This window comes from Cygnus olor, chromosome 18, assembly GCF_009769625.2.
Source record: "Cygnus olor isolate bCygOlo1 chromosome 18, bCygOlo1.pri.v2, whole genome shotgun sequence".
Classification (NCBI taxonomy): domain Eukaryota; kingdom Metazoa; phylum Chordata; class Aves; order Anseriformes; family Anatidae; genus Cygnus; species Cygnus olor.
Genome location: NC_049186.1, coordinates 12,535,132 through 12,558,998, shown reverse-complemented (window position 1 = coordinate 12,558,998; position 23,867 = coordinate 12,535,132). Strand labels below are relative to the sequence as shown.

Here is a 23,867-nt window from a genome sequence, read left to right as displayed (position 1 = left end):
AATTAGCAAGGAGCATCCCAATGGCAGCAGAGTAATTACCAGCTATTTCCCCCCCCCTTCCTGTGGGCTGCTGCTCTCACTCACTCCCCCCATCCTGCATCTTCCTCCCTCTCAGTATGTGTGTGTTTTCAGGCATATGCTGCTGTTAATGGGGCTTCTGTCGCTTCAGCTGCTGGCAGAGATTATTTTATCTTGGGAACCTCTTCCCATGTCAGCGCACAGACTTTCAGCTCTAAATCATCAACGAGGGAACACACAGGTGTAGGGGAACAACAGAGGAAAGCAGCAACTTTCGGTAGCACCAGTAACAAAGGCTCCAGGCAGGACAAGCCCCCAGCAGCTCCCCCATGGGGCACACACCCCAGGGCTGTGCTGGGGCAGCAGCCCCTGGTCCCAGCTGGTGGGGGGACAGAGGGGACACCAGGGAGGTGGGAGGAAGCAGGGAGGGGGCTCAGCCACCCGGACAGGAGCGAAGGAGGACGCCTGCTCCCAGAGCAGCACGGGGAGCAATACAGGAGGAGACACCAGGGGCCAGGCCCTGCCTCACCACGTCACTCGGCAGCAAACACAAACCACGCGCTCGGTCTGCAGAACACCAAACCTGATCAACGTTTAACAAGCAGGTAAACCAAGACACGAGGCAGGGAAAAAAAAAAAAACACCCCAAATCACCGAGAGATTAAAACAAGCATGAAATTCCCCCCCCCGTGACCCCACCAACCTTTTCCATTGCTTCTCAGTGCTGCTGCACCTCCAGAGGATGAGCTGAGCCCCCAAGCAGACCTCCCGCAGGCAGCAAAAACCCACTGCTGCCCGTGGCAGGCCTCTTATAGCAGCAGTGCCAGTCCCCTCCCCAAGCCCTCGCTGCCACAACCGCCTGCAGGTGTGCCCAATGAAGGAGAAAGCCCTCTGTGGACGAGGGAAGCCGTGGTTTGGGGGGGCTGCCAGCTGTCGCCCTGCATCACCGAGCCCCCGGAGCGATTCCCACCGCCCGGCGGGGCTGGGGCTGCTCCGTGCTCCCCACCCGCAGCTGCCGCAGCAGAATAAAGATAAATAAAAGAAACAGAACGAAATCACCGCATTTTTCAAAGTGGTCTGTCAGGGTAAAGCCCTGCAATCTAGCTTCATTAGGCCCCGTGTCCCCGCGATGACTCCGCCAGCAGAGGCAGGGCCACCTCTCGCCTGCGTCCCCTCTGTCCCCCCCCCCAATGTCCAGGGTCAGCAGCACCCAGGCACCTCTGGCCCCCCCGAGCCCCGCCAGCTGCGATACACGTGGCCACGTGCTGCATGCAGCCATTTATTGACGCGTTCCCCAGAGGAAAGGAGGAGGATGCAGCTCGGCATCTCCCCCTCCAGGCACACGCAGACGCGTGGGACGGAGAGAAGGCCGTCCTGCGGGAAAGCTGGGTGACCCCTGCGCCCCAAGCCCACCCTTGGAACTGGCTCAGCCCCTCAGTGCCTCGGCAGGTCCCAGGTTGAGCTCTTCCCCCCGTGCCTGCAGGAGGAGCAGGCGGCCTTGGCGAGCTCCCAGCCCAGGGCTCACGGGAGCAGGCTCAGCGTCTCCCCTTGCCCCCGCTTGCCCGAGCTGCTCCGTGCCCTGGCACTTGCGGAGACGATTCAGAGCCTGCGAGCAGGGCTCAGCCCGGGGGCACCTGGGGGAATGGAGAGCTCTTCATTAAAATAATTACTTTAACGTCCAGGGGTAGAGGACAGCAGAGGCGGAGGGGAGTGGAACTCCCCTCGGTAAGCGCCGGCTTCTGAGCCCCTGCCCCGGGGGGGACCTGGCAGCTGTGCCGGCACTCACCCGGCATGGGAAGCGCCACGTCCATCTCTGCAGCCTGCACAAAGCCTCTGCCACAGCCCCTGTGACGAGGCTGGGAATATCTCAGACTCTGAGCACCAACAGCTGCGTGGTGGGGGCACCACCGGCAGGCTCGTGCCCCCACCGTGCCCCCGGCCAGCAGCACTGGGGGCTCTGCCCGCTGCCGGTGCCTTCTGCACCCCAACCCTTCTGCTGGCACCGGAGGGGAGGCGGGATGCACGGCGGCTCCTAGCATAAGGAGGCTCCTGCCAGGGAAAGCTCATGTGCTTTACCACTGCTGAGAAGCTTCTGTGTTCCCGAAATACCATCTTCCCCTGGGCGACTTCACATGCAAGTCTTGGGACTTGCCAGAGCATTAAACTGACATGTAGGTCAGGGTAAGGAATAGCTCAACGCCTCCAGGAAAAAGGGTTTTCCTTTCATATCCCACTGCCTCCTCTGCAGCTAGATACCCAGCCTAGGAACCGGCACTTAACATGGGTGACCATTTCAAGCCCAGCGTGAAGCAGAGTGTGGGGGTGGAAATAGGATTAAAAAAATTTCTGGGACCTGGTCTAGAGATAAGCTACCGTTTCTGGAGGCTCTTCATGGTCCCCAGAGCAGGACATCTGCAGCAAAAAGCACTTGCGCAATTTAAAGTACCAGGGGAGCCTGGCTGGACATGGACAGACGTCCCGGACATCAGAAGCGTACCACTGGTGCTCAAAGGCAGGGCACCGGCGTGCGTCTGGCGACCGTCAGGCTGCCCCGCAGCTCGACACCACCCGCACGGCCAATATTGGCCCCGTGGGGGGCGGTGGGACCCTTCCCGGTGGTGGGACCCTTCCCAGCAGTGGGACCTTTCCCGCAGCAGGCGTGCAACAACCGCTGTGAGCACCAACAGGGGGCTTGGATGAAGCCAAACACCTCCACTGCTCGTTTCATGGCCCAAAACCTGCGTGCGCTGCACCTGAGCAGCACAGGGTGCAAAAACACACCTGGGGGCTGGGAAACTGAATTCTCCCAGGTCGGGGTCACACCTCGGCACTGCCCCGCTGTTATCCTAACACCACAGCACGCTTCCCGCTGTAGAAATGGGGGACGGCGAGGCAGAAGTTTGCCTGATGAAGTGTCCCCCGTGGCTGCGCAGCAGGAGCTGGGCATGATAGATCATAGGAATAAAACCAAGAGAAGGGTGACACAAGCAATCGGCAGAGCCCGGCTGTAAATCTCGGTTCGGATGGGCTCGAGATGAGCTGGCTGGGTTACAGGAGGGGGTGAGCAGCGAGGGAAGAGCCTGATAGCAAGCGCTGCGAGCAGCGCCTCATCCTGCGTCCCGGCTGATGCAGAGGCCTTGCTGTCAGGGAGACAAAGTGGAAGCGCTCAAGTGCATCATTGATTTTTAATAAAAGCAGGTAACACTCTGGAAACCCAGCACTTAGCCCCACTTTCTCTTCCCTGCTTGCCCAGCCTCCCCCCAGCCCCAGCTCCAGGCACGAACAGCAGTGCCCTCGGGCCGAGGGCCCAGCACAGCCCCTGTCCCCCCCCAGGGCTGCTGCCCGCTGCTTCCCCTCAGCTGGGCCCCGCTGGGATCGGGGATCGCCGACCAGCCGCGGTCCCGGCCTCCTCCCTGTGGCCACCCCTCATCGGGGGCAGCGTGAGGGGGGCGCAGGGCTCGTGGGCGCTGGAGCAGGAGCCCCACTCGTCTCCATCAACTCCCTGCTGCTACTGCTGCGGACACGGGGCTGCCAGCAGGACCCTGTGCTTAAACGCTGCCGCTGCGCTGGGCTGAGCCCCGCACGAGGTTACGTGGTGGCTCTGGGACCGGCAGCGGGGACGGGATGGATGGGATGGACGGGATGGGGCGCACCCGGGGACGAGGAGCAGCGGTGACGCCGGCTGGCCCCCCGCACCTGCAGGGAAGCTCGGCATCCAGCAGTGTGTGTGCACCTCTCCCCCGGCGTGTCACAATGATTGAGTGCAGGATGCAGGCACCGTAATGGTTTCATCAACTTAGCTACTTTTTATGAGAAATTTGTTCCAATACCTTCACTCTTCCAGGCTGCTGTCACTTTAACAGATGCCAGGCCAGAAAGAATAATAATCCTGGTACAGAAACTTTGAACCACAGCGAGCGGCTTCCCAGGGAGGAGGGCAGGAGGTGGGAGAGAGCCGATTTTTGCGGGAGCTCACAACTCAGAACCGCCCCAGCCCGAACCTGCCAGTGTCGGGAGACGCTCTCGTGCCCTCTTCTTCCTCCCTGGTGAGGAATACCCATGTGCAGCCATGCTGCAGCACTCATCAGACACGTGGCTTCGGACAACCCAGCCCCGTCCATCCTGCCTCGCTGCCCGCTGGACCAGTCCTGTGCCCCAGTAAGGGCCGTGCCCCCCCACACCCGGCACAACCCCCGGCCCTATTTCTGTCCCTGACGCCTCTCGCCCGCTCCCAGCCCCGGGCTCCCCCCACACAGCTCTGCCGAAGCGCTCCGTCCCACTTGGCAAAGCACCTGACCTCCGCTCCCCACTCCCACGCTCCGTTCGAGCGCTCAATTATGCCCCAGAGCACCCTGTCACTTACTCCTTCCACCCACAACTTTGCCAATTAACTCCAGCGCTCGTCTGCTGCCTTCCTGCCTGCACCCGCTGGGGAACAGCCGCCTGCAGCCTGCGCCAGCCGGGGCTCTCCAGGCGCGCTCACGGGGAGGTCTGAGCCTGTCCTCGGCAGCACGAAACCACATTTTGGGGCAGACGCAGCCATGGGGTCTCCCCGCAGCTGCACCTGGTGCTCTGCCAGAAGCGGTGCCCGGGGCGCTGGCGCAGCACCGGCAGCCCCAGGGCCGAAGGACGGCCGAGCAGCGCCGCAGCCGTGGCGCACGCCGCAGCCTGGGGATGGCCCAGCCAGCCCGAGAGCTTCCCCTTCCCGCACGGAGAGGCTTTTACAGAGATGGCGAGATAAAGCGAGTGCAAATGGTGACTAAGCAGCCTGCAGGCTACCCTGCTAATTAGCTACAGCTCGGATTTACCGCTTGCACTGTGAAATTGCACGGAGGGCTGAGACGAGCCTCACGAGGGCAGGTACTGCGTCCCCCTGCATGCCCCTGCCCCGTGCAGCACCAAAGCAAGGGCAGGATGAACGCAACGCAGGCTCCATCTGGGAGCATTTGCTCAGCCCCACGTCCCGGCAGCATGCAGACCGCGGGCAGGCAGCGGTGTGGGTCAAGACCCGCAGGACGTGCATGATGCCAGGTCAGTGTTCACCTCCCTGGGCTGGTACCTTCCACCACGAGTGGATTGCCCGTGTCCTTCCCCCCGCCATCTCCCCACTACACAACGCCCCACTAGCTGCCTCTCCCCACATTTCCCCGTCCCTGCTTCCTTCCAAGCTCTCCTCCTTCTCCTTTCCACACCGCAGAGCTGCTCTCACCGCGGGCCAGGAGCCTCAACATCGGTGTGCTCCAGCTGCCAGCTCCTGCCGCATCCACCTGCCCGCTGCTGCCTTTCCGCTGAGGCCACGCCAGGCCAGGGACCCCCGACACCCTTGGCACCACCACTAACAGCCCATAAATTGCTGCTGTGCTGGCAGACGCGGAGCTGCCAGGGCCGGGCACGCTGCCTCGCTCAGCCCCGCGCGCTGCTCCTGGCTGAGCAGAGCAGTTGCAAGGCTGTTCTCCTGCATTTCTTCACTGTGGCATTTAGAGGCTGTTTTTTTTTTTCCTTTGGGAAATGAAAAACTGAGAAGCTTCATCCATCTAACAGAGGGGGCCAGAGATCATCTCCCCAGCAGGCCAAGCCAAACGTTTGGCACTCGGAAACAACCGGCAGCCTCGTGCGCGGCGCCGCCGGCTCCAGACCCACAAGGACAGGCAGAATCCGGCCCCGCCGCCCCAGCTGGGCTCCCTCCAGCCTCCCCAGCCTCCCTCCGCTGCAAGCTGCCAACGATTGCGGGTTGGCTCTGCAATAGTTGTCCCTTCTGCTGCACATCCACATCTGCCTGTCGAACAAGCAGCCCAGCATCACGTCTCCTGGAAGGACGGGAGCCACATCTGCCCACCAAAATAGTTACGGAGGTGAGTGCAAATATGAGAACGAGAGCAGCCAAATAATCGGAGCCAGGCAGAACAAAGACACAGATGTGGCGGAAGGGTAAAAGCCATAAGTTAGCGTGCCCCCACGTCCCGCTGCCAGATTCACCCTGCCACTGCTCAGCAAGGTCAGGCACAACTACGCTGCCCGTTAACCGAGCGCTGCTGCGGCTCCCCGTGGCTTTCCTGCTCCCTTCGGGCAGGGGTAGCAGCACTGCGTGCTCTGGGCACAGAGGCCGTGCACTGGCTCCCCGAACCGAGACTCTGTGCACGGGATTTTGCAACAGCTGGGGCAAAAAAGCAGGCAGAGGCAGTGGGGCAGGCAGGAGAGGCACCCGGGGCAGCTTCCTCGGGCACAGCGAAGCACCGGGAGCTGATGTGGGGATTCCCGAGGCTGCGAGTGCCAGACCTGCCCCAGTGCTGCCTGCTCCTGCGAGGAGCTGCTTCTTTGATATGAGTCATTGCTGGAAGACGAATTCTATTTAAAGGACGTTATTCGTAGAAAATTGAGTTTTAATAACAGGGCATCAAACGAGGAGAAAATACCAAACTTCCAAGCGGAGCTAAGTTTCCTTATGTTAATTTATACAGCACATTCACTGCTCGGAGGAATGAAAGTCACACGGAGAGCTCCTCTCCCTGACAAAAAGGCGCAGGAAGCCCCCAGCTGCTCTCTCCTCCTGACACACGTGGGAGCATCCCCGGCCCCAGCAGCTGCTGCAGCGGCCACTCCGGCCACGGCCACGGCCACGTGAGGAGCCGGCTCTGGGTGCGCACCCCCCGTGCCGGCACCGTGCTCCCCGGAGCCTTCAGGCTGAGTTTAGCCTGCTGGTGGGAGGGCGGTTAGAGACAGCGCTGAGCTTGCTTTAAAAATAGATCAAACCCTCTGCTACGGAGCCATTTTATTAGAGCAGCACAAGCTGTTTGGCTGGTGACACCTATGCGAACACTTGGGGAAGTTTTCCTTTATGAATTTGAGAAGCAACCGAGGGGAATGAACGACGAGGCAGCAAAACAGACCTGATTTCCAAAGGAGAAGAAGAGGGGAGAGGAACACGTACCAGCACACTGAGTTTAAAGGGGAGAGAAGTGGCCCCAGGCTTCCCTGTGCTGCAGCAGAGCAGTGGCCAAGCCTCACCTGCTCGGTCTGGCTGCTTCTGGGCTTTTTGGGGACTTCCTAACCCCCTGGTGCGGTGTGGCAGCTGCTGCTCAAGGACACCGCCGCGTCCCAAACCTGACACGAGCACGTGCAACTGGAGCAAGTCAAATCCCACAGCTCTGACCTTGCACCGACGCCCCGCAGCCTGCAGTTGCTGGATGTGACCGCGGGAGCTCCGGGCTCCTCGGGGCCTCGCCTGCTCCTGCTCACCGTGCACTGGCCCTGCCAGGCAGATGCAGCAGGAAAAGCGCCTCGAGATCACAGCTGACAGAGCTTGCCAGCCTGGCCCCGAGACAATTCATCACCTGATTTATTTCCCTGCCCTCAGCCTCTTCTCCTCCCCTACCAGCACGCAGCTCTGCCTCCAAGGGGGGGAAATTACTGGGCCAGATTCCAGCTCTGCCAGAATTTAAAAAGTAATCAGTAACGGGGGTCACCTTTCCCTGGGTGAGGCTCCCGCTGCCATGAATACTGGATGCGGATGCAGAAAGAAAGCGTGCCGGCTGCAGCCTGGTGCAGTGCTTGGGAGGGTGATCGGAGGCGCCTTGGTGCCCCACGGGGCACGGCCAGGAGAGCGGCCAGCCCACGGGGACAGCAGCCAGCCCATGGGGACAGCGGCCGGCCCATGGGGACAGCAGCCTGGCCATGGGGAGAGCCGTGGGCTGCATGGGCAGGGAGCTCCGGGAGCAGAGCCTGGGCCCTGGGGCAAGGTGGGTGCTGGAAGACGGGCGGTGGGGAGGCTCCAGCAGGGGAGGACACCCCAGCTGCCCGGGGTTATGTCTGTACAGCTGTCCTGTAAAGCAGCGGGTACCGCTGTGCCTCAGGGCAGACTGATGCTGCCACCAGACCAGTGCCCGGAGCCTCCCCAAAGGCAACCAAAGGGGCTGAGGGTCCCCAGGGTCTGGCAAGGCTGAGGGCTTCAGCTCCTTCTGCAGAGACTGTCCCCAGCTGGGCGTTTCAGGCAGAAAACCCACAACGTTGACCTGGAGGATGCTCAGCCTTCCCGAGCCGGAGCAGCCCAGCGAGCGCCAGACCCCGAGGGACACGAGCAGAGCGCTGGGGGTGAGCGCTGTGCCCCCCGCATGGTGTGGGAGCCCCCTCCCCGGCCACCTCAGGGGCTCCAGGACCCCCATGGGGGCAGCTCCTGCTCCAGGCTCCTGGCAGAGCCCATGCCGGGGGGCCGCGGGCCAGGCTGGTGCTGCCGCAGGGGGTGGCTGCAGGCACAGCAGAGGGGCCGGGGCCAGGGCTGGGCCATGCAGGATGTATTTCAACACAGCTCCGCGGCACGCAGCATCCAGCCGAGGCTCCCAGTATTCCCCTTTTGTGCATGCTACAATTGACTCATGTTTTTAAAAGGAAAATTGTGGGGGGGGAGGGAAAAAAAAAATACAGAAATGCCTCCGAATCAAACCTCAGAGAAAGCGTGGGAGCTCTCCGGAGAGGAGGAAAGCACTTTCTATATAATTCACCTTTTGTCATTTAATCACCACCCCTCTTGCTGCCAGCAGCCGCTGTATTGCTGGGTAATGGCCGTGCGCTGGGAAATCCACCTTGCAGCGCCTGGGGAGCGCGGCGGTGCCTGTGAAGGTCTCCCTCCCCAAACACCGAGCTGCAGCCGAAAACTTCCATCCCCTGGCCCAGTTTGCCAAGGAGACAAGATTATTTCCTCTCCTCTGAAGCAGCTTACAAAGCAGCTGGCAAAACGCCAGAGTCTTTTTAGAGAAATGTTAATGATGCCCAGGGAAGAGCTAATCATGTGTCATGGAAACAACTTTGTGCCAGTCAAAGTGCTACAAGACCAAGCCCGGTGACACGGTGGCCGCAGAGCGGGGCCAGGACCGGGCTCCTCTCCGCGGTGTAGCCGCAGGTCAGCTGCTGATGCCCTGCCATAGCCCCCGCACGTGGGGTCGGCTCCACAGACACTCGGTGACGCTGGCAGGTCCCCCTTGAGCCCACCAGCGTGAGAGCAACCGGCACTGCTGCACACCCGCACGGGAACCTCGGCATCGCCAGCGCCGCGAGCACCGTGGGCACCGGGCAGGCGGCACAGCCCCGCGGGGGGACGCAGCCGAGTGCTGCCCTCAGCAAGGGAGGTGCGGGGGGATGCTCCTCGTGCAGCCCGGGGGGCCAGTGACCACCGCCTCCCATAGCGAACAACACACACAGCATGGTGCTGCACAAAGCGCAGGGGCAGGGTGACCAGCAGGGTCACGGAAAGCACTGGGACGTGCTCCTGGTGGGAGAGAGGCCGAGGAAGGGCAACGGGGAACAGCGCCCAGCACGGGGTAGTGGGGAGCAGGCGTGAGCAGTGCCCTGAGGGGAGCCGTCCCCGTCCCTGTCCCCATCCCTGTCCCCGCAGGGTGCCCAGCCCTGCGCATGGGTGCTGCCGTGGCCAAGCTGCCCGGGGCTGTCCCATCACGGGCAAAATGCAAGGGAAAAAAAATCAGATTTCCATTTTCCTTGGGGCAAAGGGCTAAATGTTTCATCACACCCGGCAGCAGCGGAGCTACAGGGAGATGAGGCGAACCAACCTCTCGCGCCGCCGCAGCAGTGCGGGATCCCTCCCGGCGCCCTTCGGCTCAGGAAGCGGCGCTGGGTGGGCAGGGCGCTGCCCCGGGGCCTGGACCGGGCACGTGCCCCGTGGCCTTCCAAGCTGACCGGTCCTCTAGGAACTCACAGACTCTTTCACTTACTGGGGGACCTCCGTCACGGTCTCGCTGCTGGCATCTTGCATTCAGCACCTGCGTGTGCGTAGCGGGATGCCCCTGAGCCCACCTAAGGAAGCCTCTCCTGGATGAGTAAACAGGGCTCTGGAGGGGCCAACTCCTCCAGCCTGTTCTGTTCTGCCTGCCCCTGCAACTCGATCGGCGCTTGGAGAGGAAACACAAATGACACGGTAACATTTTGCAAACCGCATCTCTGAGACTTTCAGCATTTTGCATCCATTTGTCTTTTAGTCTCTCCCCTGATGGGTAGCATGACTTCCAGCAGCAATCTTTTCATACCTTTACAGTAGTTTGCGACTTACAATAAAGGGCATCGTCTACACGTTTCTGGCAGCCTGACATTTCCAGTGATGATGTGGGGCTTCCACAGACAGTCCTCCTACCACACCAAAGGCCTGGCATGAGCCCAGTACAGGAGGAATGGCTGCAGAAAACAACCTTGGCTCAAATGGTCATGTGTTGCTTCAGCCCAAATAACACAATAGTAAACAAAAATATATCTGTAAGCCAGGGCTAGCTCCAGGAGTAAAGACAAGAGGACCTTAGAGGCCACTGTCTCCAGCTGTAAGGACAGCAGAGTTTTATTTAATGCAGGAGGAGTAAATAAAGTCCTCAGCAAGAGGAAGAAAGCTCGTGGAGAACAGACCCAGAACTAAGCGGATAAATAACCAAGCCAACAGGATCTGAGCCACAGGGGGAGAGCCTGCGAGGAACGGGGGGAGGAAATATCAGCAGAGAAAACCTTGTGTGTGAGAAAGCACAGGGACAGAGAAAGAATTACCAAGGAGGCTGAATGAGACGCTGCAGCGAAATAGTGAAAGGTTCATTAGGTATGTAAATAAAAAGATAATACAGAAAAAAAGTGAGGCTGCTACACAGCATGGATGAGTAGAGATAAAACCAACCTAGGTGTTGCCTGAAAACTGATTGAACAATTAGCTTCAGCTTTCAGAAGGGATGGTGATTAACACGCTTTCATCTGCAGGCTGCTTTACAGCATGAAGGAACAGAAATGAAAACCAGCCTCCAAAGCAGGAGCAAAACTCAAAGTGTCCAACGAGTTTAAATCTGAGGAAGGAGGAAATCTCCATCCCAGAAGCCCGAGAGATCTGGCCCAACTCACAGCCCCACCACGGCTTTCCAGCAGGCAGTTGGGTGGCAATGGGCGACGGAACTGGAAGCAGCGGTGGGGTGGCAAGGGGAAAGGAGCACGGGGAAGGGAAAGAGCACACAGACCTCTGAGACCTCAACAACACGTAGAGCAGAAGCTGAAAGAACAACAAGGGGGAAATAAATGAAAAGCAGATTTAACATCGCCTTACCAAAGGCAGGTGATGCCAGAGCAAGCTGGTACCTTTCTTCAGACAAGGGACCGCGAGCGGCCGGGCCGTGGGGCCCGCGGGGACACCGGTGGCACCGAGCGCCCGGCTGAGGGTGGCTGGAGGCGATTCCAGAGCAGGAGGAGGGGGCTCAGCCCGGGGGTGCCGGCAGACCTCGAGGACCGGAGCGACTGAAGAGCACAAAGTTCAAAATGCTGTACATAAGGACTACGCAAGAATTTCTGCTCTAACCTGGAAAAACACACAGAGAAACATCTAGGTATATTACTCAGTTACAAGCTGACTATGAGTCACCATCTCCTGCATCTGCGAAAAAAGCAAGTGTGTTTCTAGGTTGCTTGGGAAAGATATTTCCAGGAGAAAGCAGGCAGCGCTCACACCACTGCGCGATGCCCTGCTGGGGCCCGAGCCACGCCACGGGGCGACCGCAAAGACGGGGCCAGATGGACGGGGAGCGGAGAAGGGGCCGGGAGCAGCCCCCGGGGAGCGGCCAGACGGCGCCGTCCTGCTGAGCCCCGCCGGGGCACGGCCGCGCTCACCGCCAGCGCGCTGGGAGCAGGCACCGGGCGGGCACGGGGCTGCGGGAGCTCGACCACCACGCCGGCACAAGTACCGACGGGTGCAGACGGCTGCAGGAACACGCAGGTGGGGAAGCAGAAGGTTTCTGTGCAGGGAGAGGGGGCACTGGGACAGGTACTGACCCTGCCGGGAGCACTGGGACCGTCCCCAGCAATCGGAGCGCTTGGTGGGATCGTGGCCGGGGCAGCAGGGGCCAGGCTCACGCTCTGCTCCTCTTCCCTAAAGATGGCTTTTAACTGATCTAAAATGGTGCTCAGGCGTTTCAGCACTTCTGTTGCTGGAGATGACATGCGATGGCCCTCAGGGGAGCAGCTCGGCCCTTTCCCTCCCACTGCAGTGACCTGCCATGCCCGTGCTACAGCAGCAGGGCTGCTGCTTTCCTCCAGGCGAGGTCTTCTGGGCCTCCTGTCACCTTCCCTGTCTCTTGAGACTGCTCAATGTTTTGGAGAGAGGCCGAACAAACCCCAGGGCCGAGCACAAGCTAGCAGCAAGAGCAGCACCGAGGTGCGAGCCAGGCACCCCTCACCTGCTGGGGGCACGGAGGACAGCGCGCGGGAGCGCGCAGAGGAGCGCGCACTGCATCAGCCGGCCCAGCACCAAGCTGGGCACCAACACGAGCATTGCTGCCAGGTGCTGCTCCTTCCTGCGCTGGGGCACTGGTCCCCTCCACTTGTCCCCGCTCTGCACAGGGTCCAGAGCCTGAGGAGCCCTCCCAGAGAGCAGCAGCACCGGGGGAGCTCCTCCCGTCCTCCCATCTGCCAGCAATGCTGCAGCAGAGCCCCTCGAAATCCCTGGGCCACGGTCTCCTGCTCTGTGTCCTGTCCAGATTGCTTCCCTAACCCAGTGCAGAAATCCAGGCTGCTAATCAGATGGAAAGTCTCCATCCCATAATAAACAGAATGAACTATTTATAAACCTGAAAACGTCTTTATTATTATTATTATTTTCCCCCAGAAAAAAAAAAATAAGAATCTCGTACAATACTGTTAAATACACCCCACCAAGGACTCGCAGGTCTGCAGCGCTGGTACCGCTTCCCCAGGCAGTGCCCAGTGGAACAGATGGCAGTGTGGGCGTTAGGTACCAGCCTCCTGGCAATCTGAACATCTGTTACCGTTAGAAAATGCTAATTGCCATCAATCAGGACAGCACCTACCCACATTTACATGCAAGCACAAAAAAATTACGTCTAAATTTCTCTGAGTACAACACTTGCTGCATGTTAAGTAACCGGAGCTGCTCAGATGCTGCACCCGGGCTGGCACCAGCGGCTGCGGGCGATGGCCACATCCGAGCGCCTGTCCCCACCCCAGCAGCACCCAAGAGCGAGGGCAGGGGTCCCGAGGGCCGGCTGCTTCCTTCCACCCCACCAAGTGAGCCGAGGGCTCCCCGAGCACAGACCGCTGTGAGCACGGCCACCGAGGCTCCACGGGCAGCTCTCCTGGGACACAGCCCCTTGGGGAGGACGACTCCTGCCCCCTGCGCAGGTGCTGCAGAGCTGAGTGTCCTTCCGAGCACTGCTCCCTGCTCACCCAGCCACGCAGCAATGCAGCAGGCATGTGCTGACGTGACGGCTCGCTCTGCCCTGGGGACCTCAGACATCTCTCAGAGGCAGGGTCCCTGCCAGCAGCACACCGCCCCATCACCTCGTGCCGGGGGTTGGCTTCCCCAAAGCGCCGCTGCTGCGCTCCGTGGGGTGGCACCAGCACGTCTCCCACCACCAGGGCTCGTTGGCCCTGTGCAGGAGTGCAAGACCTTCGGGCAGGGGCGCAGCCCACGACAGGCTCTGCGCTCAGCCCAGCACCCTCATGCCCAAGGCGAGCAATGCCCCAGGCAGCTTCAGGCCCCACAGCCCAGGCCGCTGCCTCTGCAGGTCTGATTGCTGCACGCCTCCTGCCAGTCCTCTTCAGCTCCCCTCTGCAGTTTCCTATGACTCCGAGTCTGAAGCTGCCTACCCAGAGCTGCCAGCCCCACGCAGCTCCTGGGGGCAGGTGCAGCTGCCCCCCAGCTCGCATCGCTCCGCACATAACCCCGCGGTGAACCATCCAGGTCCACCTGAGACTTGCTTCAGCCCCGCTGCTCCTCGTGGTCCATGCTACAGGAACATGAGATACTCTGCATCCCCAGAGAGCTCAGGAACAGACAAGAATAAAAATAGCTCCGATGCAGTTTATCAGATTTCATTCCAGGCGTGGAGATGCCCACACTGTCACAACGCCGCAGGCAGGCTCCTCCCAACAGCCCTGGGCAGCTGCCTGGGAAGCGCTGCCCAGCTCCAGCGCGTGGCCGCCTGCAGGCTCCGAAAGAGCCTCCGGGGCTGGACCTCGGGCATCGGAGCTCAGAGCCACCCGCAGGCACCGGGCGCTGACAGAAGGAGGCAATCCCAGGGCCCGAGAAGCAGAGGCACAAATTTGGATCACAAACTTGGAAACAAAGTTGAAACAGAAGCACGAGAACAAGCGAATGGAGTGGGGCGATCCCTGCGTCACAGCCCCCCGGGGATGCACTGAATTTTCTCCTAGAATTAGAGTTCCTGATCTTACCTGCAGGACACGTTGTATTGCACAAAGCACCTGCCATGGCTAAGCCACGGGGCTTCCCTGAACCAAATCCTGATGCTGCGGAGGCCCCTGTTGGGGCTTTTGGAGCAAGCACAGGCTTTTCCCTAAGAAGAGAGGTGAGAGGGAGGGGGGAGATCCCACTGCGAGGCAAAGGAAGCGCGGACGGGGGCTGTAGGAGCTGTCAGGAAGTGTCGGGCCAGCCCCACCAGACACAGCACCGTGCTCCTCGCGCAGCCGAGGGAGCAGGGATCGCGGGACACATTTGCTTTCCTTACAGCCACGACGCCGTGCTGGGCCTTGGCTCCATCCCTGGTTCACCCCACATCCCTCCCCAGCTCTGGCTTCCTGACAAGCTCCCACTGGCGCGAGCAGGTTGCAACACCGCTGCTCGCTTCCCGTGGCTCCGACCATTACTCAGCATCCGAGGGAACCACTCCGAGCTCCAAGGTCACTCAAAAACACCATCTGTCCAAGCACCGCTCGCCTCACCCCAGAGAGAGCGGGAGAGGAATTATTCCAACAACCAAAGGCCACCTCCCTCCCCTTCTCTCCAGCTCCGTGCCCTCACCTCATGGTGCTCGCCCAGCCCCAGCTGCAGCGAGGCAGAGGGCACAGCACTCCCAGCCCAGGACCCCTGCCCCTGCGAGGCCACAGCAGGGGCCACAGGCCCTGCCCCTGCGAGGCCACAGCCCCTGCCCCTGGGCCAGCAGCACCTGCCTGGGGCAGCCTCCCTGGGCTCGCAGCCACCAGCATGGAGGGAAGCAGAGAGGCAGCACCCAAAGCCTCCAGGAGCAGAGATGGGAAAACCTGGGAAAACCTCCCTGAGCGCCTGGCCGTGGGGCAGGGGGCTTGGCACGCAGGAGCGGCGGGAGGCCACTGCTATAAATATGAACGCTCCAGGCAGGCAAACACCGGCGAGGTTGCCAAGGTAAAATATATTTACCCAAGCCAACAATCTGGCTGCGGATCGCTGGCCAGGCAGCAGGCGAGCGAGGGGGAGCGCGCCCAACAAGTGGCACAGGGACCGGTGCCCACCAGCACCGCGCAACCCCTGCCCCAGCGCCGTGCGGGCACAGCAGCAGCCGGGCTTGCGGGCGGCCACCGAGGCTCTGCCTTGGCCCCCCTCCAAGCAGTCCTGGCACCGGTGGGGAGCACTGGAGGGGGTGAGACCTGCCTTGTGCAGCGGGCACCAAGCACGTGGGCATGACAGCCCCCGGGATGTGCCTGCTCCAGTCCCCCTCCCTCCACCACCGCGCCAGGGACTATTTATGGGGAGCTGAAGTCACTTGCACTCAGGCTCTGAAGTCACATTCGTCTCTGCTTGTGCTACTTCTCCTGTACTTCGAAGTGTCACAACAAGAGAGCTATCTTTATCGAGGCAGTTGTCCCCCACACGCGGTGTCCCAGATGCACTTTCGTAGCTGCTCGCAGCCGCGTGCGTTTCCAGCCCTGCTTTCTCCGCCAGCAAAGGCACCGCGCGGCATGGGGCTGCCAGCGACGGCTGGGCGCCGCGCGGAGGGACTCTGACTCACACCGAGCCCAGCCAATAAATAAATATTTGACTTGAGTTCATTTGCAAACTTAATAACGGGGAGCGTTTCCAGCATGCTCAGCAGGTGCTCAGAGGCACATCCCGACGTGCATGGCCAGCTCTCCCGGTATGCCACCGCTGCACCCCGCGGCCCCGGTGCCGATACCCCAGCGGTACGGCCAGCACCAGCGGTAAGGTCAGCCCGGAGCCCCCGCATCCCCTCCCCAGCTCACAGAAGCCAGGCGCAGCCTGGCCATGGGGTGCTGGTGGCAGGGGTGGGCATCACCCCCCGCTCCTCGGCAGCCCCCGGACCCCGTGACAGCGCCGGGCCCAGCTCGCCATCCTGCAGCGAGCCCTGCTGCGCGTGAGATTGTTTCCATATGGGAGCAGCCAGCGGAGCTGCCAGCTCCCGGCTCCAGCGCTTGCTGCTACATCTGGAAACTCTTCTCACCCTTAATTGTTCTTAATGCTTTAACACGCGGAGTGACTAATAAGACACTAATTGGGCGGCTTAAGCAGCGAGAGACGGTATGGGGAGCGTGGCTGGCAGTGCCCTCTGTGCTGCTGGTTGTCTCCCAGACACTTAGCTGCCATTGTGCTGCAAATATCAGAAATCACAGCAAAACCGAGTGCTTTTTTCCTTCTTGGCCTTTCCCGAGGCAGCGGGCAAACCTGTCTCCCACAGGCACGCAGAGCCGAGATCCACAGACAGCAGCTCGCTGTCCCACGGCCTCCCACGGGCGAGGGGGGAGAGGCCACAAGGCCATGCCCTTGGGGGGGGATGTCCCCCCGGTGCTCCTTGTCCCCACAGCCCTCTCCCCATCACTCCCCTCTGGGGAGCCGGCTCTGATGGCAACAAGCCCCGGGCTACCGGAGGCCTCGACCACCACAGCCACCAACATCGCCACCAGCAGGCCCAGCCACAACAGGCCCGTCACTGCCGCTCCCGGCAGCCACGAGAAGACAAGTGACGACTGGTCACACGAAGGCAGCCGCTCCCGGATGATTTATGGCAGCAGCCTGTTGCTGCTGGGGAGCTGCGGGCGAGGACATTTGTTGCAGCACAGTGCCTCAGGGCCGGGGAGGCTTTTGCTACGGGGCCGCAAGGCTGGCAGGGCTGAGGCTGCGTGAGCCTGCACAGCCCCGTTGTGGGAGCCATCAGAGGCTGGGCCCTGGGGATGTCAGGCTCTGCGCCAGAGCTGCCAGACCCATCCCAGCCCTGGCAGCCCTCACCCGAGCACTGGGATCCCCTGGGCCTGGGGGAGCCGTGGGTGCCAGCCCCGCAGCTCCGGCCCTGTCAGCCCTGCCCGCAGCCCCAGGCGCATGCTGTGCTTGCTGGAGCTGCTCTACAGCGAGAAATAGCACAAATCTTGTTACACACTGGCTAAGCCTCCCTGGGCATGTTTTCTATAAATCTCCTGGAATTTATTATATGATAACTAGCCTGGAAAAGCCAAATTAAATCCACAGCCAAGAAACTGACTTCCAAGTGTGACCTAATTTCCTTGCTCGGAGGGGAGGAGGAGAGGGGAGTCCCGGTGACAGGCGTTCCCGGGATGACCTCCCCCTGCAGCCACGCACCCCCGTCCTCCTCCTCGCCGCAGTCTCGCTGGTGACTTTGGGGATGGAGCTGCTCAGCCTTTCATGTCTAAGCGGATCTAGCACTCCCACTCGCTGGAACAAAAGCGCCTCGAGGGCTCCCTTTTCAGATGTTTCTCCATTGCTCGTCTTCAAGCCTTACTTTAAGGAGCACTTTCCTCCTGGTGAGGGCTCGCTTGGATTTCAGGATGACAGGGAGCATCTCTGTAGGGCTCAGTACCAACGTGGCCGCTCCTTGATCCGTCGTGCTGCCCCACGGTCAGCGCGAGCCTCGTGCGAGGCACCGGCACCCCTGTGTGACGCTCACGGCTGGCAACCCAAAGCCATCATGTGGCAACAACAAGGAAGATGGCTGGCAGTGAAGGGAGGCTCAAGGGAAGCATAAATGCAGTAGGGAGGAAGGCTGGCTGGGGAAGAGGCTCAGTGGCACCAGCACAGGCGAGCCTGCGTCTGTCCCAGGGTGCCCGGTCCCTGCAGCCAGGCTGGATCCGTGTTCCCATGGGACACTGATGAGCTTCCCCACCAGGGTGACAACCCCACCTGCAGCACGTGCTCCCACTTGGGGTTTGGCTTCACTTCGCTAAGCCAGAGGCGAAGCTAAGCCAGGCTTTGCCTCTGTTGGATTGCTGGCTGGAAAAGGGAACCCATTTTAGCAGTGAAGACACATCTGTGGGTACCCTAAGACAAGACAAGCACTGAGCATCTTTACTGAGGCTGGGGATGCCACACAGCTCTCCAGTGACAGCAGATGGCAGGGACATCACTGGTGCCACAGCCCTGACAGCAGCGATGCGTGAATCACCCCAGGTTGCTTGACACCAGGCAAACAATCTCTGGAATAAAATTAGCCATTTGGGTTTGGCTTTTGTGTCTGATCGCGAATCCCCTGCCGACAAGCAGCACAGCCCCCAGACCCATGCCTAGCATACCACAACACCCTGCAGGGAACGCCGGGTGCTCCTGCTCCAGGCAGAGCTAACGCAGCGGGCCGGCTCCCGCGCAGCACGGCGCAGTGGGGCAGCCCCCACGGCAGCTGAGGGCACGCAGCCCCATGCCTCTGGCAGGAGCAAGCCCGAGCCCGTGCACCCCTGACCCAGCCACCTCCACCCCACAGGGCACCACGGTGGCCGGGCACTCGCCCCTCGCAGGAGCGGGCAGCGTGGCGTGGGGGTGACGTGGGCAGCGCGGGGCCGGGCGCTCCGGCAGCCCCGGGGGTGGGCTCGGGGCCGGGCGCGGGCTGTTGTTCTGGAACGGCGTGCACTGGCAGAGCTGCATGTGGGAAGCTTGCATAATAGCGCCAGCCCACACTACGCCTGCTCCTACCCAGCATGATCAGACCCTCGTTTTCATGAGCAATAACATCCACCCAAAGTTTTCTAAAAGGCAAAAAAAAAAAAAAGAAAAAAAAAAAGAAAAGCTTCAAGGTGATACACAGAGCTCAGCTTCCTTTGCTGCCTTCAAACTGATTAATGCGGCTGGGGAAATACATCTGCACAGCCTCTTCAGAGAGGGAAGGCTCCTCTTTAATCCTTCTCTCAGGACAACCTCTGCCCCCAGCGGAGGGACGAAGATTCTCAAACCTCGCTCCTCACTTGGCGGTGTCAGAGCACGCACGTGGGATGGACGGCAGAGCACAGGAGCCACTCTCAGGGAGCAGAGCCCGAGGCAGGGCCCGGCCAGAGGGGTGCCGGGGCCGTGGTGTCTCCCCCAGCACCCTCACAGGAGGTGCATGCAGCCAACAGGCACCGTGCTGTGTCCCTAGCAATGTCCTGTCCCCAGGCAATGCCCCATCCCCAAGCAATGTCCTGTCCTCAAGCAATGTCCCATCCCTGCCATCGGGCCAAAAGCGTGGCTGTGACAGCACTGCCACAACCCCTCCGAGGCACAGTGCCCTCAGGGCTCACAGCACTGGGAGGAAACGGGGACAGTGGCTTGGCTGGAGGAGAAAGTCACGCTGCCTGTACCAGGCTGACTTTTTAACTACTCGTTAAGACTCTGTGCAAACTCCCAGCACGGTCTGATGTCAGCAGGAGGCTGGCTTTTATCTTGTGTCACTTGAACCGATGGGGACGGGTTCAAACTAAACCAGTGGAAACCAGGCAGACGGCTGCAGTGGGCTGGCAGCATGATCCATGCTGGGCGCCGTGTCCTGAGCACGGCCAGGCTGCGGTGGAGCTGAGCAGGGGAGCACCCGGGTCCTGAGCACTCCAGGAGCTCTGCGCCTGGAGGGAATCGCCAGGAGATTGCCCAGGGTGGGCAGCAGGGAGCCAGGCATCCCCGCTGCCCTCCTCCCACCAGAAGCGTGGCTTCTCCCCGCGATGCTCCCGTTCTCCAGGTTGTTTCACTGGAGCTTGGACCTTGGGCACGTGCGGGAAAGCAGGGGGCACACGATCTTTACCTAGCACTGGTGCCAAGCACACGGTGGATTGATTCACGAGCTGCAACACCAGGCAGGGCCATAGGGAAGCAGGAGCGTGGCCTCCAGCAGCCTCCACGCTCCCCCCAGCCCGGGCTGCTTGGTGGAACAGACGTACCTGGGCGGCAAGAGGAGGTGCCTCGTGCTGCGGGGCGCAGGCGAGAGCTCACACTGGCGTTTGCCTCTCCGAGCTGTCGGGAAGAGCCGTCAGGGTCTCACAGCAGAGGCTTCTCAGCCTGAAAGAGAGAGGGAGAGTCTCCAGTCCCGTCCCCATGCAGGCATCGTTACCAGTAAGGGAGGGGGATGCAGCACAGCTCGCTGCTGCTAAGCGGCAGAGCTCGCAGGGACTCGCGCCCAACCTGTCCCACTCCTACAGCACAATTATTTCATGGAGCTTTGGAGCTCGCACTCGCTGCCCGCAGGCACAACGCTGCCGGCAGGACCAGCCATGCCCACGCACCCGCTCGCCCTGACCTGCACCAGGCAGAGCCAAGCAAAGCCCCGGAGAGGGGCACTAGGTCCTGCCCTGGCTGCGGGGTGTGCGTGGCACGGCCCCTGCTTGGGGTTCAGGGGTCCCCGGCGGGACCACCTCTTGGTCTCTGCACTGACACAGATGCTGTATGAAAAGCAGGATGAAGCACGCAGGATGGAGGCGAGGAGAGGCAGAGGCTTTTCCTGAAGGTGTAAAACACCCCCAGCCCTCCCGGTCCCTCCTCAGAGGCAGCCCATGGTCCTGCATCACTCCCAGCCGCTCCAGTTTGTTTTTCCCCGACCCAGGTTGAACGGAAGATAATTTACCAGCTTGTCCCCTATTGTAATGGGACTTTTTTTCTTGCTCCAGGCGGGGAATGCCATCAATCTCGGCGCTGAGTGTTCGACGTCCACCCCGCGACCTCCGTCAGGCAGCCCCCCCGCCCCCGCCGTGAGTTATGGAGCCTGCGGTGCGCGGCGGGACGGGCTCGGCGCTCAGCTCCGCGCCGCGAGCGGAGATTTATCCCCTCGGCGGAATAGGGGGCAGAGGCCGGCAGATAAGTCACTGAAAAGCTGCAGGAGCGTCTCTCAAGGTCCTCCAAGGTTGGCTCATTAAAAAGCAAGGAGAAGAGGGAAAAGAAAAAGAGTACGCACGGTGGCACGGCTCGCGAATAACCCTGCTGCCTTCTGATCAGCCAAACTCAGGGGAGTGGAGGGAGCACAGAGCCCCCGGGAGAGCACCAGCAGCCATCCCAGCTCTGCTCCTGCCAGGGCAGGGTGCTGGCCAGGGCTGTGCGAAGCACCCTCAGCACCCCAACCACCCGTCTGAGCAAGATCCCAGCCAGGAGTGGAGCAGCGCAGTGCCGGATGGGGCCACCGTTCCCCATGGAGCAGCAGCACGGCTGCCCCATCCTGCAGAGCCTGCTGTAACCCCAGGGAAGGGGCAGGAGAGCCAGCAAGCGGCTGCCATGCAGCCACGCCAGAGGACGGGAGGGAGACGGGCAGCGGGACCCCAAACACGGCACTCAGGGTGCCTCCAGCTCCCAGCACGGTCCCGGGGGGGCCCCATCGCTGCAGAAAGCCGTGAGCCACGCAGCCTGGAACGGGCACCGAGCACTGCGCCTGCGAGAGCACAGAAACCCCCAGAGAGGAGAGGACCTGTGAATAGCACAGGAACTCCCCAGCCTTCCCAAATCTGCTGGAATTCCCCTTCCACCCAATTATCCCTGCTCATTAGGCCCTGCTCCTGATTAACACGCGTAGCAGCGAGCGCAGCTCAACACAACTGTACGCTTCAAAGCCCCTCCCCAGCCCCCTCCATCACAGTCACCTCTGAAGTCAGTCTGTCACAGCCCAATTTCCTAATCCACCCTGCACAGAAACCCATTTGCTGTTCTCCCTTAAATTAAGCTTCTCTTGCAGCTCCGCTCCTCTCCTCCTTTGATTATTTTTGTTACCAGAAACTGAAGCAGAGCGCAGGGTTAAGTGGGGATTCAGCTGTCCGGGTTCCTGAGAGGGGTTTTTTAATCACCCACACGTCTCCTCTCCTCTCCCACCTGACGCAGCTCCCGTGAACCACCACGGAACTGCTCTCTGGTGGGCGAGGGGACCCACGGCACGGGGTGGGTGCAGCAGGGACACCCGGCAGAGCCGAGCGCGCACAGCCCCGCTCACCGGCTTTCCCCCAGAGCCGCCTTTGTGCCACCCAGCAGCAAGCAGCTGACACTGGTGGCTGGGACGGGCACCGCCACCAAGCCCAGCACCGGGCACCCAGGACCCCAAAAACACAGCAGAGAGCCCGGCGGCCCTGGGACGCCAGCCCGGGCAGAGCCCCCGTGAGCGTGCTGCGTTTTGGCCGTCCGCTCAGGGCTGCCACCGGGCTCTGGCCCCGCAGCATCCCCCTCCCGCAGGTCTGTGTTAACACAGCTCAACTGGCTGAATTTTGTGAATTCGAAGAGCTGAGAAGGCTGAGATCATCGCCTCCGATCTGCTACACGATGCAGGGCAAAAGCTTCGCCCAGCAATCCCTGCAGGACAACAGCCTGAGCCCTGGCTTTGCTCTCCCAGCACCTTCCTCCCCCCAGCCCCCAGGAGCTGGACTCGGTGATCCTTGCGGGTCCCTTACAGCTCCGGATACTCGATGAGTCTATGGCTACGTGCAATGAATTTAGGACACTATAAACAGAGGGGGAAAAACCTAAACCAAGAGGAACCAGTGCTACTTTTTCAGCACCTTGTTCTCAAAAGCAAACCCACACGCGTGCAGGGATGGGGCTGGCACGTTCCCCGCCAATGCCGTGTGGGTGAGGGGAGCCCAGCGAGCAGGCGGCCCCATCCAGCAGCAAGCCCCACGTCTGCAACATCTCCCCCACAGTCGGGGAAGCCAGCGCAGCCCCCAGAGGGGCGTGCAGACACAGGAGACTGGAAGCGCACTGCCGATCCCTGGGGTGCATCTCTCCCTGTGTGCCGCTGAGCTCTTATAGACAATAAACCACTGCGATTACATCTACAAACCAACCCCTGGAAGGCTGAGAGGTTTTATCAAAGCTTCCTAGGGAGGAGACGGAGCAAGAACGGGCGCTGCCAGCAGTGTCTGCAACCCCAAGGCCAGCCCCGCCGGTGCTGCATCTGCTCAGTTTTGGGAGCTGGAGCCCCTGCTGCTGCCGCCTCTCACGGCAGGGGCACTGCCAGGAGGCTGCTCTGCCCCTGCCCCTGCCCCTGCCCTGCCCCAGCCCTGCAGCCCATCCGACCCATCATAGCGAGACAAACTCATGCGCCAGGAGCCCAGCGCTTCCAGCAGCGGGTTCAGAGGAGGGCGAGAGGAACAAGATTTGTGATCTGGGTTTCAATGCAGCAGCGGTGTGATGCAGAAATGTCCTTTCGGGCTGGGGGGGAGAGCTGTGAGGAGGCTGCGAAGGCAAATACAAGCAGTTATTTCTCCCTTTGTTCCAGCAGCAGGGGAGAGCGGGGACTCTTTCAGCAGAAAATGCACTGAAGCAGCACTCTGAGCCTGTGCAGCCCGAGATACAGCTGCCTGCGCCAACTGAGATCAGGAGCTATTTCCCACTTATCTGTGCCGAGCCTGATATCTGTGCAGCAGAACACAGCATTTGGTAATAGGATTTTGATGCTGAACAGAAGATGTTTTTCCGCGAGTCTCACTTACGTCACACCTGGAGGTATCCATGGCCGTAAAGGTGACACAGAGGAAGGCTAAAGAGTTTGAACTCTTACGCTGAGGGAGCAGCTTCTCCTTTCACTGCAAAGCAGCAGAATTAAAGCAATCTAATATTAGCTGCCCGCTCAGTGCCCCCAGCCACCACCCGGGGAGAGGAGGGAGAGGAGCTCATCCCTGCGCCCGTCCCCGTGGCAGTGCTGGCCCCACAGCCCCACAGCCGCAGGGCTGTCACCGCGCCCCACGGCACGAACCGGGCCAGGGGCACTCGCACAAAAACCCCTGGGGGCAGCGGTGCCGGGGCTGCGGGGGGAGAGGAGCGGCCGAGCCCCGGCCGGGCCATCAGCATGCGGCACCGGGTGCGCGGGAGGCACGGCTGGCGAGGCTGAGATAACAAGTTCCAAAAGGTGCACGTACGGTGCATG

The 23,867-nt window shown here is 61.1% G+C and overlaps 1 protein-coding gene across 1 annotated transcript in view; it reads right to left on the bottom strand.

Moving 5' to 3' along the window:
• RBFOX3 (RNA binding fox-1 homolog 3) overlaps window positions 1-23,867 on the bottom strand; it is a 160,519-nt gene that overhangs the window by 76,689 nt on the left and 59,963 nt on the right. Inside the window, 1 exon segment of the mRNA XM_040530221.1 lies at window positions 19,915-20,032. The gene's annotated coding sequence lies outside the window, so the exon portion shown is untranslated.